An 18,009-nucleotide genomic window follows, 5' to 3' on the forward strand; every position below is an offset into this window, starting at 1 on the left:
TGCACCCCCTACCAGTCGCCTATGGGTGCTATAAAACATTAGAACCGTTGGATAGGTGTGCAAACACCTACATAAGATTCACTAGGTCAGCCCAGAGATTTAAAATAGAAATCCATAATGTCAAAAAACATACTGACTTGTTATGGTCTTTCTGAGGTCTCTGAAGAATTGCTCTGTTATTTTTCTGTAGACAAGAAATGAGTGAAAGCTAAAAGACAGCATTTTCCAATGGGTACTTTGAGTTTTAAAAATTTGAGAATCACTCTTTTAGACCACATTCAACAGAAGTCACATGGTTATGAAAGAACCTGTTTCCAAGGCTGCTTAGCCATTGGCTTCTTAGGCATGACCATCAGATCTAGAGTGAGAGTCAAATAATCCTCTACTCTATTAGATAGTGTTAGAGTTCCTGTAAAGCAGACCCCCAAAGCCCCTTTGGGGGGGTTTCACTAAAATAATTCACCATCTTATGAATTACCAAGATGGGAAACAAAGAGGAACAGAGTGAGAGTATATACATGCAAGACAGCATGTGAGAGCAACCATGCCCACACCTCTTCTCAATTTCAGCTTAAATCTGGTTAAATAATTTATCTTGATTTATATGAAAAACTGATACCAAAACTACCCAAAGATTTCATTATATTTAAAAATATTTTTGTCACTTACAACCATATGAACATAACCTAATATTTCTACCTTCAGACTTGCTAGTCATACATTAGCAAAGATTTATAAGGCAAAAGTTAGAGGAGTTCTGGGGTAAAGAAAACTACTTTTTCCAATACCTCAAAAACACACAAACATTACAAATTGAAACAACTGATAAAAAGGAAGAACATTGTTCTGTCCTAGAAGCCTCTGAAAACACTCTGGGTTTCACTAGTTTCTAAAAATGGTCCATGTAAACAAATCCATTGCCTTACAAGACAGGGGCACCCAATCTTCAGCTCAAATGACAAGGGTTAGGTCATTAAGTAAGTTATTGCAAACTATTCTATCTCTAATCAGAATCCAGTCATGACATCAAGAGTCCAGTCAAGTGTCACCTGAGCTAACAACCACTTAAGTTAGTTCCAATATCATCCTGGTGGCATGAACCACGTGAATGTTGAATTTGAACACTTTTAATAGGGCTATTCACCACTAGTTATTGATAACAACTGCTTGACTGATGCATCTGATTAAGTAGGCTGTCACCTCTCCAATCAGGTAGTCTCTAACCACCCTGCTTTCTTCCTCACTTCAGACTAACACCGCTAACTACCTCTCTCAATGACTTGGCTGGCATCTTATAAACCAGTTACCCCTCAGGTTAGACTTGGATGTTACATTTTTTTTAAATGGCATACTCTGTTTCTGAAAGATGCATCCCAATTTGACAGAAAAGTCATTTAAAAATACAAAGTACCCTAACCACACAGGCATTTTACTGAAGTAGATTTTGGTGAATTTCTCAATCTTATGGTTGATGTTATTTCTAGAACAGCCAAGAATTTTGGCCTCAGTCTGCCTTAGTCTCCATGGGCTAAGAACAGACAGTCAAAAAGCCCCAGTCTGAATTGATTCAATCTTTTCAAGTTAGTCTAAACTGCATAGATTGAACCAATAAGCAAGTGAACAGACATTCACTTTTGAAACCAGAAAGGCAGGCAGACCCCTGAAATGACCCATACCAGTAGCTAGGAGATAATAGAACACACCTCTCAGCCTGCTGACCACTGCCAAAGGCACATGAATGCAGACAACCACGGCTTATCTTTGATTACCTACCCAGCATACACCCCCAAAACCCTTGCGGGTCCATCCCCAGGGGAAACAGTCCCTCTACCCCAGGGCTGACTGGGTCCCCCAGTCTCAGAGGGGGTTCCCCACCCCTGGCAGGGCCCCCCCGCCCCATCAGCCCTGCAGCTGCTGCAGAGGAAGGATTCCCCACCTTGATATCAGATTAATATTAGATTTTAGGGTGGGGGAGAAAACCATAAGAGGAGGGAGAAAATATTATTTGGGGGGGCTGAGCAAAACTTAAACTTAAAAGATACTTCTATACACACATGCAGAGACACAGAAACATACACACACAGACACCGCCCAGCAGCTAAGTGTGTAGGCAGGGGAAGCGGCACAGGGGAGGGAAGGGTGTAGGGGGGCAGATCAAGGCCCCTGCTGTGAGGAAGGGAGTGGGGCAAGGGCAGGAGCAGGGGCTGGGGGGAATGGGGCTCTGGGGGGGGTCATGGGAGGGTCAGAGCCCAGGCAGCTTGTCCAGGAGCACAGGGGGGCTACTGCCGCTGTGTTCACTCCCCTGGCAGGCAAGGGGGGCAGGTGCCCCCCAAATCTGTGCACTGGGTGTCACAGAGATGGGCTGCTGCTGTGTGCTGGGCTCTGCACCCTGCTGCTGGCAGCTGCACAATGCCACGTGCCTCCTGCATGCTGGCTGCGCTGCATCCCCTGCCCGCCCCAGGACAGGAGGCACGTGGTATTGCACAGCTGCTGGGGCACTGGCAGTGGAGCACAGAGCCCAGCCCATAGTGGCATCCTGCCTCTACCCCATGTACAAATCCGAGGGACACCTGTCCTCTATGCCTGCCCCAGGATTGCGCACAACACCGGGAGCCCCTCCCCCTCACCCCTGGATGAGCCGCCCAGACTCTGACCCTTCCATGACCCAGCCCACGGCCCCATTTCCCCCATCTGCTGCTCCTGCCCCACTCCCTCCATCACTACAGGGGCCTCGATCTGCACCCTCATGCCCCTTCCTTCCTACACACTTACCTGCTGGGGGCTGCTCCACGCTTGGTCAGGCCAAGCTGAGTGCCCAGCTGCCTGCAGGCTGGGGCTGCTCATCTGTGTCTGTGTGCACCCCTCTCTTGCCCCCCCGCTGCAGCCTCCTAGACCCCACACCCAGGCTGCCCTTTGGTGCTCTGTGCTGCCACCACTGCCCCTCGTTTGGGGGAGATAAGCCTCATTAGCCCTGGCCTTCCACCACCTATGGAGAAAACACCCCCTCTACCCCAGATCCCCAACTGAGTGCTGCCCCACATGTGGGGAGGAGAGGAGGGGGAAAATCTGAAGTAGGGGCTTTACTCCCCATTCCTACTCAGAGAGATTCCTCTAGCCACATGCCTCAATCCTGGCTTGGGAGGGAAAAGGAGTGGGGCGGGCTGGACTCTGCCCAAGGGCACACAGATCTGCTTTGTGGGCAACAAGGAGAGAAGGCAGGGAGCCCTTGAAAGCTTTTCCCCCATATCTGCTTGACCTGGGAACATGGCTAAGCCCTGGCCTGGCCAGCTGACCATGATGGGGATGGGGTTTAAACCCTCACCCTGGCCCCAGCTGGGGTCTGCCTGTTGTGGGGAGAAGGCAGGAAGCCCTTAGAGACTTTTCCCCACTCCTGGCTCAAGCGCAGGGGGAAAGGGGGAAGGCCTCTGAGGGTTTTCCCCTGACCCCCTCCAGACATACCCTGGCTAGGGTCTGTGCGGGCCACAATGGGGGTTTAACCCCCCTCCGCCCTCAATGATACTCAGCCAGCTGGTCCAGGGCCTGGCCATAAACCCCCTCTCCACTTGAGTGGGGAAAGGAGAAAAAGCCTCCAAAGGCTTCCCCCCTGCCCTCCCCCCCATCCTCCCTGCCAGACTGACCCCAGCTGGGGTTGGTGCAGACCAGGTTTAACCCCCGCCCACATACTCATAGATTTCATGAAATCTCAGCCAGCTGGGGTTCAGTGCTTGAAAGTACCAGCTGCTGCTGCTTTGAAACATTTGCTTTTGGAAAGAGCTGCAAACATACATGTGCCCACAACCATAGACAGTTTCAGATGTGGTAGCTACAGTAGCTTAGTATGCTAGGCTGGCCAGTCTTCTCCATTGTAAAGATCTGGAGTTGGTAGTGAAGAGGTCAGGAACAAATGGAGCTGCAATGGTGACCCTACATACAGTATTTAGCATTGATCATTTTGGCCACATGGTAGGCCTCACAAAAGAATACTGGTAATGGCAAAATAGGCAGGTAGATCAGTCTGCCTGGAGAAAAAGGCAGTAAGGGCTGGAGCTGTGTGAGCAATCGGAGTAAAGGAGGTTTACAAGCTGCAAAGAGCTATGACAATGATGCTACATCACAGCCATCTTCCATTCCTTAGTGACTGGTTCATTTACATGGAGTAAAACACAAACCATTTTTTCCTGTTATTTAGTTCAGCCTGTCTGCTTCTTGTCCAGATCTGAAGGACAGTTTGTGCATGCAAGTTTGTCCAACATCTCTCCTAATTATGCAATTGATCCAATAACAGTTATCACAAAAAGCCCTTGGCTTCCTATTATGACCTCTTTGTCCACGCAAAACACCTGTCATTGTACTTCACTGAGACCCTGAGGTTTATGAACAAAGGCCATTTTTGTTTTTGTTGTACATGTCCAGTTTCTTTAGTGCTTGACAGATTAAACTAAGGCAGAGTTAGCAGCATATTTTAATAATGCTTCATGTAGTTCTGATGAAGATACTTCATTTAATAAGATACTTCATTTAATTTTCAACTAAATGCATTCTTTCTTGGTAAGTAAATATTATTACTAGAAAGAATAATATGGAGTAATTTTAACACAAAGAATTGTCTTTTCTCTCTGGTGCATGACAAGAAATCCTAGCTTCATTACTGAGCAATTAATATTCCAGTTCAGTTGACAGATGTGATTCAATTGCTTTCCAGCAGCTATGAGTAAAATCAAAAACCTTTGGAGCTTTTAAGTCAACCAAGCTGTCTGTACCCCATGTCATACTGAGGAGCAAAGGCAGAGAGGAGTTAGAAAGAGAACATAAAGCAAATACAACCTGTTGAGCTAGTACTGATGTTGGGGATGCTGGTATGAGGAAAGTAATTAAAGCCAATGACCAGAGAGGGCAGGAAAAAATCCAGGAAACAATCAGCAAAAAAAAAATAAAAAAATCAAGACATACAAAAGTCATACTTCTCCTCACTGCAGATCTGTGATGGTTATGGCATAGCAGGACTTTGAAGTAACTTCTTATGCCTTCAGGATACTTATTTCTACTGGATACATCCACTTACCATGTAACACTATATGAATAAAATTACTATGTAATTTTATATGAATAAAAAGGGATGATTGTTTTGCTTGAGCATAATAATAAGCTTTGATGGCATCCTAGTAAAACACACAACATTTATTGCTATGATAAATTGCTCCGGAGGGAGCCATTTCCCTGCCTTCCCAGCTGAAGATATAGTGCTGCCATAGCAAAGCGGGGTAAGAAAGGGAGAAAACAATAGCTAAGTCAAGAAGCTGGGGCCTGACCTTAAGCATCGTGGGTGGTATAAGTTTCAGTCCAGAACACCAAATAACTCACTGAAAGGTGATAGATTTTGCTGGAAAGAGGAAATAACATAGAACAATCATAATATGAAAGTGTATGTGAGTAACCGAAGGTGGTGAGGATTTACTTGTCAAAAGATTCTGCCATTTAGAAAAAACAATAATGAGGAAAGGGGAAAGCCATACATACCTTACTGATAATTAGGAATGATAATAAAGTACATTGCTCACTTGACTAACTGTTCTACCATGGCAAATCTTACACAACTTCCAAACCAAAATTTTAGGGTGTAGTTTTCAATTTTAGGGTGCAGGTGCTAGAAAAAAATATTTCCATTTTTTATTTCTGGCAAAACAGCTGAAGGACAGACTAAAGCTTTTCCTTGCTACCAGATTCGTGCAGCCAAGAAGGACATAAGAATCAAATCCCCTTCCATTTGCCAAGGCACTGATTCAAAGGACAGCTGGATTGGTTCTGGAAGAGCATTCATGTTCCCTTTACACAGAACAATTATGTCTATGTTTTAACAATCCCAGTTCAGTTCTGTATATTCCATGAAGCTTACAGCTGATTGAGGCCAGAAACCTAATCACTGACTTCAAAATTAGCAGTTCCTTCAGTACTAGTGGCCATGGCCTGGCTACATTTATTTTATACAAGCAGAATTTAATACTTAACAATAATGTGTTTCTTGGGAACTTGAAGAGGGCCCATTTCCCAAAGCATAATGCAACTGTTGGCATAAACCGATGAAGATGTAGTCACACACACAAAGAACTGTTCAAAGACATTCAAGGATTGTCCTAGTAGATTGTCTGAAGAGCCATAATTTTACTGCCATGAACAGTTATTATGGAGAAAAAGCCACCCTTGTTAAAAGGAACAAAACTTAATACAATATATTTAATAAAGGATGCGGAAAAAATCTGCCAATTTTATTAAATAAAAATTATAAGTTAAAAATGTAAGTAACCAGGCAGAGAAGCTCAATCAAATTTCAGTGACCAATAGGGAGAAAGATAATACATTGACAGTATTTTAAATTTCTTCAAAATGATGCGAGAAGCAAGGATATGCTAGTGATACCTTTTCTTGGACCAACTATGTAATTGGATTAAAGTTAGACACGCTTTTGAATGCAAGAGACCTGTTGAAGAAAGTCTTGCATTTGCAAGCTTGTCTAACTTTATCCCAACTACATAGTCGATCCAAGAAAAGATATGACCCTAACAAGTCCTTGCCTCTCATAATTTCTGGATTATCATGCCTACACTACTCTTACACTACCTTCAGAATGATACCTCAGTTCTGAAGATCTTTTGTGATGCTGTAGAGATGCATCTTCCAGTTGCCAACCCTATTAAGTGTAGCTAGCAGAGCCAACTGTGCCGAGAGCAGCTCTCATTTCCCAACTACAGCTGCCATCCCTTAGCCCTTGCCACCAACTCCTACCAGCAATGGATTTGACAGCTGCAGTAAGGGGGCATATGAGAGAGAGTGAGCAGGGATGGCCAAGATGGCAGCAAACAGTGCTTCAGAAACTGTTCAGGGGAGGAGAAATGCTACTGCACAGCTCCCCCCCCGCCCCTCCTCCTCAGCAACATTCCAGTTCTGTGGGCCAGATAATTCTTGGCAGGCTGGCTACAGCCTATAAGCCAACCCCTGGTATAGATACTTGAACAGCACATCAGGAACAGGTTATCAGGAAAGGTGGAAAACTCACTATCACACACACCACACACATGCACATATAACCCGAGGCATAGGCAAGCAATAGAATTTCTATCAGAAGAAATCAGAAGCTGAATTAAAGCATATCTTTAAAATATATTTTAAAGTTATGCTTTAATTCAGCGTCTGATAGAAATTCTATCTAGAATAAGTATTTCTAGAATAACACTTATTCTATCTAGAATAAGTATTTCTATCAGAAGAAATCAGAAGCTGAATTAAGCTGAATTAAAGCATATTTTTAATATATATTTTACAGATATGCTTTAATTCAGCTTCTGAGAGAAGTTCTGTTGCTTGTCTATGCAGCAGGTTAGGCTGGTTGACACAGTTCATATCCCCTCCCTTCATCACCTTCAGGGAAAACAAGATTGTCTACATTATTCTCAGCACATTGATAACACTTGCAGGCCTAAGACACTCGTTCTAATAGAATCTCATGCTTCAGGGCTTCAGCCAAGCTATTAAAGGAGTGAAGGAAGACATTTAATACATTTTCCCTCTCAATGCACAATTGGCCTCGGGTAATCTGGGTTTTCCTTCCCTTTCTTTGAAACAAAGATTATCCTGTTTCCAGTCATAGTCAACTGATGAGGTGAACCAATACTGTGTGGTGATATAGGAAATCCTCTTTCAGGTCTGAAGGGAATTAGACAAATACCTAAATATCTTTAAAACTCTGGCCCGTCACATGCAGGGGTATCTGAGAAAAACTTAAGGATCTGCAATATTCAGGTAATATATAATGATTCATGTTGTATCAATATAAATGATCCAATGGTCCCTCTGGAATTAGGAGAAAACACGAGTCTTGTCCAAGGCTTTGCCCACAGCCATAATCACCTAATAATAGGTACTGTCCATCTAATGTTCTTCACCGGCCCCTGATGAGCATTTCACAGTCTTTATATTACTTATTCTGACAACAAAGTGATTTGTACAGGGTCACCCCAGAAATCTATAGCTGCAAAAGGATATGAACCAGAACTTCTAAAGCAGTGGTTCTCAGCCTCATTGGATTTAAGACACCTCTCGCTAGACACAAAGCATCCCTCAGAAAATGCCAGCTCTTAGTTTTCACTTGTTTTTTGACTAGGAAAAATTATTAGAGCAATTCTTCTGTTGCAAAGAACTCAGAAAGACCACAACAGGTCAAAGTATTTTTGACACTGTGGATGCCTATTTTGAAACTGTTTATCTTGTGAAGCATGTTTGCAAACCTAAGAGTTCCAACACTGTGTGGTATCCCACAGCACTCTTGAAAGGACTGCAGGATGCCACAGCATCCTGGTTGAAAATCACTGGGCTTGTCTACATGTGCGCATTTAATACTCATTAGCTCAATTTAAGGTGCATTAAGGGTGTGTTTTTACACATGCATGCCCTTAATTCACCTTAAAAATGGCAGTTTAAGGCTATTCAATCCTAAATGTGATACCTGCATAAAGCAGTTATCACATTTATGTGCAAATAGTTAAATTGCATTAGCAAACATGTAGACACACTAATGCACGTTAAGATGGTGTTTTTCCATTGACAGGAAACACTTTAGTCCCAAATTGGTCCACACCCCCCCCATTAATACGCATTAGCTCATGCACATGTGGACACACACCTAAATCGCCTTAATGCACATTAGGCTAATGTGCATTAAGTTTAAGTGCACGTAAAAGCACATGTAGACACACCTACTGTACCTAAGTCTTGACTAATGTCTGTACCATAGGTTTATTGTTCATTACTCACAAAAGCTCTGAAATGATGCAGAGTGTAGACTTCAATCTAATAATAGAAATAATCTCAGTCCACAAAGAATGAAGTAGTACCTGGAGTTAGGTAACAACTATGGTTTCAAACAAAAAAAATAGTAAATGACAATGCAAGTCAAAGAGTGTGCAATCTAAACAAAGCAAATGAGTAAGAAAAAGTAGAATACAGTAACAAAAAGATGGTGTATGCAATCCTTAGCCAAATCCCAACTCCTGAGTGCCTAGTCATTACCAGGCCACAGTTTTCTGGTAGGGATTGTGGCAGAGATTATATGTGAGGACCAACTTTAATGGAGAATAGCAGGGTAGCAGTACAGATTTTGACTAGATCTCTGTCAATCTGGTATCACTTCTAGGTTCCATTCTTCCTCCATAAAGGATACAACTTTTCATTTTGTGAGAAAAAAATAGAAAAGGAAAACATGTTTAGCTTTTATTTAAGAAATCAAATGCTTTTCTATACTACATAGTTTCATATAAAAATGGACATTGGGACTCTTCATGTGGAATGCTGTAGACTGAGGAAACAACAGTGCAGATTGTCTCCAATTTCTCTTAATGCAGGATGCACATTGAGAGTGATGGAGAGGGAAATCACATGAGATTGAAGATTACAAGAAATATCATCCTAAGTACCCCAAGAGGAAGTACTAGGAGTTGCTGGGTCTCACTGGTCCACAGCAGGGAAGTAGAAAATTAGAACTAATCTTTAATGTGCTACTAGAATAAATGGTAAGAGAATGTGTGTATTCCATCACATTTTCAAGACACACTAGTTGGTAGTACCCAAAGACTTCATTTATAGTAAAAGTTGAAAAACAGTCCTTCCACTATAGAGCTTACAAGCTAATTATGCTGCAGGTGCATGACAGGCTGTCCAGCCTCCATCCAAGAAAACAACATGGCATACTGTGAAACAGAGGCCTGTTACAGAGGAATGGGGTAGGGCAGGAGCGTTGGTCACAGAACTCAAAAATTCAGATAAACATCTAAACATTTAAAATTCCTTGCACATGTAAAAAGAAAGTGATTTTCATTTTAAATACCTTTTCAACTCTAGATTTCATTATTACTATATACTGTATTAAGACAAAGACTGGATGCCACTCAGAAAACTCAGACTGAAAAACATAGCTGCTCATTAAGTCAGTGAGACGGCATAAGAAATATGTCATTCTATTGGTTTCCATTTAATTTTTCCATGTAAACTAAGCACTAGTTTTGATCAGTAAAGCCCCCTATCATTTAGGACTAATTGCCTAATAATTCACAAATATTTAACAATTATGATTAAATGGTTTATTCAACAAATTCAGCCCCTCATGGAATACCTGAAAACAGATTGCAATGTCTAAGTGAACTGATATTTTCAAACCTTTTATACTAAAAACTGAGCTACATTGTTTAGTGACAAATAGTCAACTACATTAAACAGTATTGGTTGTTTCCTCAGTTTACAAGGACTTTTCTTAGGAATACTGAAATGTGCTTTCTGCAAACACTAAGGCTAATGCTCTGGGATACTCAAGGGGCTGAAATGCATTAGTTTAAGAACCAGAATGACTACTCAGGGAAATGTAGTTTTATATTCAATTAGCTCTAGTCCTAGGGCAGCACCACCTTAGAAGAACTTTGCCCTTACAGTTCAGATCAGCAGGGACTATTGAGCAGTCTGTCCCTAGACATGGATATACGACTAGTGGAGGCAAGGCAGTGTCAGAAGAAGATACTTGATTCTAGATTGAACTAACATGGGCTGAGTCAGAGTATAACTCCCTAGCACAATGCAATGCCTATCTTGGAAAAAAAAGTTGTGTAGTATTAGTTTCTTCCCTCCTTCCCCTGCTTTGGCTTAGTAAGGATTCCTTTATGCTTGTGGGGTTTTTTTTAATAATACCTTTATAATCAATTTGTTTTCATTATTATTTGTGTACATGGTTTTGTTTTGTTTTTGGTAAGCGCACATGGAAAGAGATGATAGAAGGTATGTACAAACTCAAATAAGGAAAATAAGTAATCCTTCCTAATTCAGCGTGACATCCTCCCTTTAATTTAAAGTCTAATCAGGGAATAAGAAACTAAAAGCAGCTGTAAGCTTTTGCATTACATCTCCCCAAGGATATGTACATAAAGTTTGGATTTGTTTTCACCCAATGGAAATTTTGCAATTTTACACAGCCACTTTTTGTTTAACTGTCTTCTGTTGCAGTTTCCATAACACAACTTATATGGTCTACAAAAATAAAAAGCAAATTGACCACAATTCAGTTGGGCAACATTCTCATCTTTTTGTTTCAAGCTTCAAGCAAATGAATGCAAAAGCAAAGATTACAGAACGCTTGTGTATTTAATCTGGCTATCTGAACCATAAATTCAGTGGACACAAAAGATTTTTATCACTAAAAACAGGTCTGGAAACTTTGTATGGCATAGCACCATGTACACTTTTCACTTTTACTGGTGTCTTATGTTAGATGAACTTTTAAACAGGCGACAGCCACAGTCAAAAGCCTTTTAAAGCTCTCTTCTGTGTGTATATCAATCTTGGACTATGGCGCAGAAATAAAAATGCATGGTGAGCTCAGAAGTGAATACTTCCAAGTATTAAAATGTTCCACTAAGCATTCCAATAACAAGACTAAGTCAGAGAGTATGAGAGAATGTTGAGACCTAGCAGCACAAAAGGACACAACCCTTGGAATAGAGTAGTACAACAATACCTCACTATTAAAGGAAATAGGAAGAGATCCAATGGAACTGAGACACAAGCAGAAGCCTGTATCCTCTAAATTCAATGGGAAGTGAATAATCTGATTATGGTTTGAATCTCTTTGAAAGTCAGTTGCTAATTAAAAGTTTTTCAAAAAGGCCCTGCTGTTGAATCTGGCTCCAACAAAATGCACAGTATTTGTGAACAGCAATGCCTTATGAATCCGAAGCTAATGCTAGCAAACAACCTCTTAATCTGTACTTAATAATCTTTTGGCAGACAGAGAGAGTGACCCAAGACAAGTTTAATGATCAAACTGGCAATTATAGCTATTGCTAACAATTCATTTTTCTGTGCCTTCGTATTAGGAAGTACATCTATTATATTCTTATATTTTTAGCTATATTTTAAAAATGAGGGACTGTCAACTTCAAATGCTGTGCAAATTCGTGCTTGATGTTAGATTACTACATGTGTACACCGTATTCCCAGTACTCCTTATTAAACCACAACAATAGGATCTTGCCAAAATTAGGGCACCATATGAAGTGTGACAGTTTGTTGATGAAATCCCTTGGCCAGAGTCACTTCTATGACTTTTCATGTATGTTTTCCTGTTGACGTGTATAGTGACACAGACAATTTAAAACAAATAAGTAGAATTTCACAACGCCATTAATTCTCTCAAGTCAAATTCTTTTGAACATGTCCAAGGACAAAGAAAACAAAAGTCTACAGAACAAACCTTGCCCGTGGTATTTGTGCATGGCACCCATGCAAGCCCAATGCCTTCAGTGAGGCTGCACAGTTTTAACATGGGATAGAAGTAGGGCCTGCCAAGCCAATCCAGCAAAGCCCTTGCTTATGTTTAAACATTGAAGTGTAATGGGTATATTCATAGTAGCTAAGGTTAAACATGTGTATGTTCTTTGCTGAAATGGAGTTTGAGAGGGAATGCTCAGAGGCCTAACTCTGCTCTGGCTGAAATCAAAGGAAGTTTTACTGCCACAAATTTTAATGGAAACAGTTTAACCAACTTCAAGTTCATTAAAAAATAATCCTACTCTATGTATCAATGTAAATCCGCTGTTTGTTGTCACAATGTGGCTCCATTAGACCTCTTTGTTATCATCATACTCATGTTGAAATCCTTGTTTAAACCATGGTAGGGTTGATATTATAATATTATTCTATCTTTACTACAAGGAATAAAAAAATCCTCTCCCTGTTCTACACAATACATCAGTGACTCTCAGCCTCGGTACAGTAGCACCCTGGGGTGCCTTGAGACCTTTCAAAGGTGCCATGGTGTGCCACACAGTGTTAGCACTGTTAGGTTTGAGAACACGATTCATAAGATAAACAAAGAGATTTCAAATAGGAATCCATAGCTGTGGTCTTTCTGAGTTCTTTGCATAAAAAAAACCCTGCTCTAATTAATTTTCTGTAGTCAAAAAATTTGAAAATAAAGAGCTGGCACTTTTGAGGGGTGCTACAAGTCTACAGATATCCAGGGGTGACTCAAGTCTAAAAATGTTTAGAGCCACTGCTATAATCAATGAACATGTCACAGAGGACAAATAACAAGGAGAAAAGGAACATTTAAAAAAACAAAAACAACAAAAAAAGTTCTCATCTTTTTTTTTTAACCAACAATTTATTCAGAGAACAGACAGATTTGGGAGCACGTGCTTCAAACATGACAAAGTTTCTCCTCTGTATTTTTAGAGCCCCTTTTCGTCTTTTTCAACCAATTACTAATTTTATTTCACTGAAAACTGAAATATGAAACCAACACACTGCAAAGCAGATTTTACTGAGGCCATTAATACACATCTTGAGTATATAAAGGAACAAAGTTGCACTTAAGGAAAGTATTAATGGCCTAGTAAAACACATATTGTTATGTCTTAAAGTTACAGTCAGTAAGAATTGCACACATGGTAAAAAAATGTTCATGTATAACTATATATAAAAAAACATTTTCATGTTATCTTTAAATTAATGTTACAAGAAAAAAAGAGCCAAGCCTGGGACCTCCATATATATCCCTAGTCAAATCATTACCCATTGTACAAAATCTTTTGGAATTACTGGATATTATAAATGTTTATTATTAAATACAAACATATTCTTCAGCATGGTTTAAAACTTTAATACATTGTATAATTCAAATCATGACAGGGCAAAACAGATAAAAGTCAAAATAAAGTTACATACAATTCAGATGGCTTTGTCTATTATTATGATGCTCCCTTTTCTTTGCTTGAAGGGTATATTCCTGTAACAGAGAAGTCTGGCAGCTATAACCATCAACTAACTACTTGCAAATGCTAACATGCAGTAAAGTGGAACATTAATACAAGATCCATCTGGTGCACACTAGCAGGAACCTAAGGTTTAAAGCTGTTATATTGTGCACATGAATTTACACCTTAAAAATTGGCAAAAAAGTAGACTTCACCCATAACACTTATGCTAAAAGGGAGACAGTAAACCATGCAGTAACCTACCTTCATCTCAAATTGTAAATGCTGTATACCACACCCAGGTTTCACACCAGACATGAATTATCCCTGTCCCAAATATAACACGTTGGTTAGAAATTAAACACCACAATAGGAAGACCCAATTATTTTCTATTTCCCATTCTTATGACTTAAAAGGGAAGTCTTCAGGGTCTGGTAAAATAAGGAATACATCTCAGCTGACCAAAAATGCCATGACTGAGGGAGAAACAGGTGAACTACATCAATCAGCTTTGTCTTGCAACTTCATGGACATTGTTTTCAAATACACATCTTGTAGTGTTTTCTGCCCAGTCTTCCCCATTATATCGCTCAGTACAAAGTAGGCCTCATTACTAGGATTTTAACTTTATTTTTATGTATACATTATTAAAACATTTTAGACAAGGACAAAAGAAAATCTAGTTTAAATATAAAAATATAATATGTCAATATAATAAAAGTTTTAAGAGGAATTTGTATCCTCCACACTGCTACTGAAAGTTTTGCTTGAAGGCAAAATAAAATACTTAAGGAATTCACTAATGACCTCTACTGGTTACCTTGGTGAATTTCAATAAATTGGACTTTCCCTAAAGTAAACTGGACTAGTCTTTTTTAATTTTTTTTTATTTTTACAAGGTGGGCTTAAGTTATCTGACTGTATTAGATTACTATTTAAAATTTTGTACCTTTATGCTATTTTCTATCTGTAAAGTACAGCACCACAGTAGATGAAAGTATTTTAGTGCATTGTATTGGGATATTTTCAGCTGCAGGTAGAAATATTAAAAACAGAAGCAGAGATGTTGGTAACTAGACTATTGTCCCTGTCTATTTCCTTTAAACAGCAGATGGCACTAGACAATAAAGTTTCAATTAGCTATTGCAGTTATTGCTTGGTGAAGCATTAATGAGAAGTATGAATTATCAGGCTTCTAACTGCAATATAAGAATTCAATACAAGTTACAGAGTTGTAGTAAAATGCAGATTCCTATATTCATACAAAATGCATCCTACATACAGAAGCCTTGATCCTGTTCTGGCAAACAGCTTCATCTACCAAATTCACATTTCACAGCAGAGGCCATAACGGAACCTTTTTAAAGCAGCATTTGTTGTTGTTTTTTAATAAAGGTTAAAAGTACAACTTGCTCAGTAAGAGCCAGATTTTCTACGTACTCTCGGTAGGCTTTAGTCTTCTCCTATTGACACTGACTTCAACAGGAGCAAAGTTAGCCCGACTGAGCATTTTCGCTCACCACCTTAAGTATGCCAACACTGAGTTAGGGCATCCTGGTAAAAGAGAAAGATCTTAACAGTGTAACCTCTGTTTATTTCACCACTCTCAAGCTGACACAAAGCATCTGATGCAATCTGTTGTGTGGAAGGAAACGTCAGCTTCTTTTACTTTTTACTAGGGTGTGCTCAGAATTGTATGTGCATGATAAAAAAGCTTAGGACAGGATCACATCTTGATCTTGCTGCTGTGCTGTGGAATATAAATGGCAACCTGCTGCATTCCCAGACCCCACACTATAAGTGAGTTATGCCAATCCTAAGCTTATACCCCTGATTGATCAAAAATGAAATATGGGACCAGCTCTTATTTGTTTATATCATACTTACCATTAAAGTGGCTATACATAAGTCTGTTAGCCAGACATTGAAAATAGCCATATGCTGTGGAAGCATCACATTGCAATGTTTTCTATACAATTTGGCAAACACAAAATTAAACAACCACCACTATCACTGACTGAGAGGAAGGGGAAAATTCAGATCTGTTATGTAAATTTAAGTAACTTCACTGATGGCAGTCACGTACATACCTCTGAATTCCCACAGTAACCAAGAAAAAAGGATTTGATCTTTAACTAAAGACACATCTTAGCTATTTAGATGCATCTGTTAAGATGAGTTCCATACCAAAGCATTCCCATATGCAAGTTCATGGAGTCACTGGAAAGGAACCAAGCTAGCTCTGATGACATTCAGTTTAACTGGCAATTTAAAGAGTTGATTTTGTACTTGCTGTACATGTTTAGTCAAATACATCATCCATTTGGTTTTATTTTCTTATGGAAAAATTATTTTTTTTTTCCTATCACGCCAAAATATAACTATGTTTTTTAAAATTAGGAACCTCAACACTCTCTGAATCTATAAGCTTCTCTTTCAGAGCAGGTAAGTTATCCATCCACTATTTTTTTTTAGATAAGCCAAAACTACTACAAACTGTCCACCAGAGGGCGCTTAGGAATTGCAGTGAAATAGAAACCTGTTTTTTCTTTATAAACTATTCATATCACTGCTTTCAGTGCGAAGAACCTGACATTTCACTACATTCACTGTAGTTTCTCTAACAAATAAGCACAGAAGGGGTTAAAATCTTCTATAGTTGAGCGGAAATGTTTGAATTATTTGCCCAAATTTGTATCAAACTCCACACACAGTACTGTAAAACCAATACTAACAATCATGGCTGCTATTCTGATTTGGTAGTGTTTCAACCTACTTTACCCTCATATAAAAGGAACTGCACAGTATATGCAGCAAGTAAAAATAAAGGCAAATAGCTAAGACCACAAACTTGTATTGCATCACTATACCAATACACTTAAAGTAGAAAGAAGTTCCTTAGAGCAAAATAGTTATACACTAGAGAATAAGCTACAGATATAAGTACAGTTATCACCATGCCCTGTACTGGTAGGATTTGGTAATAAGTCAAGAAATAAAATTTGTGTAGACCACAAAGAATAAAGGGTAGGTGGGGAGAGAAACGTTTCTTAATAGCAGAAAGAATTAAGGAAGTATATTGTAAGATAGGAAATAAAATTAAGCCATTTCATTAAAGAAACAGAATCTATGCTGTAATACCAAATTACAGCATTCTGCAATTAAAAGCAATTAACAGTTATTTAAAGGACAATGTTCTTCAATATAATGGTGGAATTCAGTAGCTCATGTTTCATTGTGATTCTTTACCCGAAACCTTTCTATACAATTTACAGTGCTTTCACTCTGGAAGTTCATGACTTCAAATTTTGAAAGATTCCCTGTACGTGATCCCCTGGATAATGCTAAATAAGATTTTCTTACAATTCTCTCTCTGAACAAATGATCAAGCACTTGTACTGAATACTTGAGTCTTATGCAGTAGAGCTTGAGTACTCCCCTAAAATTAGATATATCTGTTTTCATAAGCTATCACCTATGAAAGCGTATGTATTTCTGAATGTGTTAGATCTCTATGGTGCCACCTGGCCCTACTTTATCTACTTTTGGAATAAAACAAAAGTTGGCCAGCAAGATTTCTTGATTATGGTAAAATCAAATAAGTGGACACTGAAAAGCCATCATGTCTTTGTTAAAGGCTAAAGAAACTTAGGAATAAAAGCTGTGCAACTTTTACCAAATTCCTGGTTTGATTTATTAAAGTCATAATTGCTGTTTTAAGAGACAGTTGGTACAAGCAGCTGAATACCAACAGCTGTAAGTTGTACCTTTGGATTTTCTTTCATAAGGGATCAGCATGCTTTCTAGTGCTCTTAGCACTTAGGAGCACATAGTGATTCAGGCAATTTTCTTCAATTTCTGCACCATTTTTAAATAAGTGTGATCCCTTGTGAAAAAATAATTGATCGCATGCTCCCCTCACCAATTTAAAAAACAGCTCTCATTTAAAACCAAATTTTGTGCCCATGCAGACCACTCAAATAAACAGTGATTATTTAGGTAAATAAGGACCTTGTTAGGCCCCAAAATATTAAGGGACCCATATGTTTTCATAATGACTTACGGGAGTAAGACTTTGCAAGGGCAAGCTCTGGTATTGAGTTTTATGACATATGATACTTGCACATTTACATGGAAAATATTATAGCAAGACATATTTTGTCAAGTAAGTTAGATAAACTTTTACAAAACAATGTTACAAGCTTGGGAATGTCACTGTCG

The 18,009-nt window shown here is 39.3% G+C and overlaps 1 protein-coding gene and 1 long non-coding RNA gene across 2 annotated transcripts in view; one reads left to right on the forward strand and one right to left on the reverse strand.

Annotated features, from left to right (window-relative positions):
- The window catches only part of SCRG1 (stimulator of chondrogenesis 1), a 58,124-nt gene that overhangs the window by 13,446 nt on the left and 26,669 nt on the right, over nt 1-18,009 (forward strand). The gene's annotated exons all lie outside the window — the stretch shown is intronic.
- LOC112550066 overlaps nt 13,214-18,009 on the reverse strand; it is a 12,794-nt gene continuing 7,998 nt past the window's right edge. Inside the window, exons 2-3 of the long non-coding RNA XR_003093730.1 lie at nt 14,052-14,114; nt 13,214-13,819 (exon numbers count right to left, since the gene is read on the reverse strand). This is a non-coding gene — a long non-coding RNA (uncharacterized LOC112550066). The remainder of the gene's footprint in view (nt 13,820-14,051; nt 14,115-18,009) is intronic.

Source organism: Alligator sinensis, unplaced genomic scaffold (assembly GCF_000455745.1).
Source record: "Alligator sinensis unplaced genomic scaffold, ASM45574v1 scaffold211_1, whole genome shotgun sequence".
NCBI classification, from domain to species: domain Eukaryota; kingdom Metazoa; phylum Chordata; order Crocodylia; family Alligatoridae; genus Alligator; species Alligator sinensis.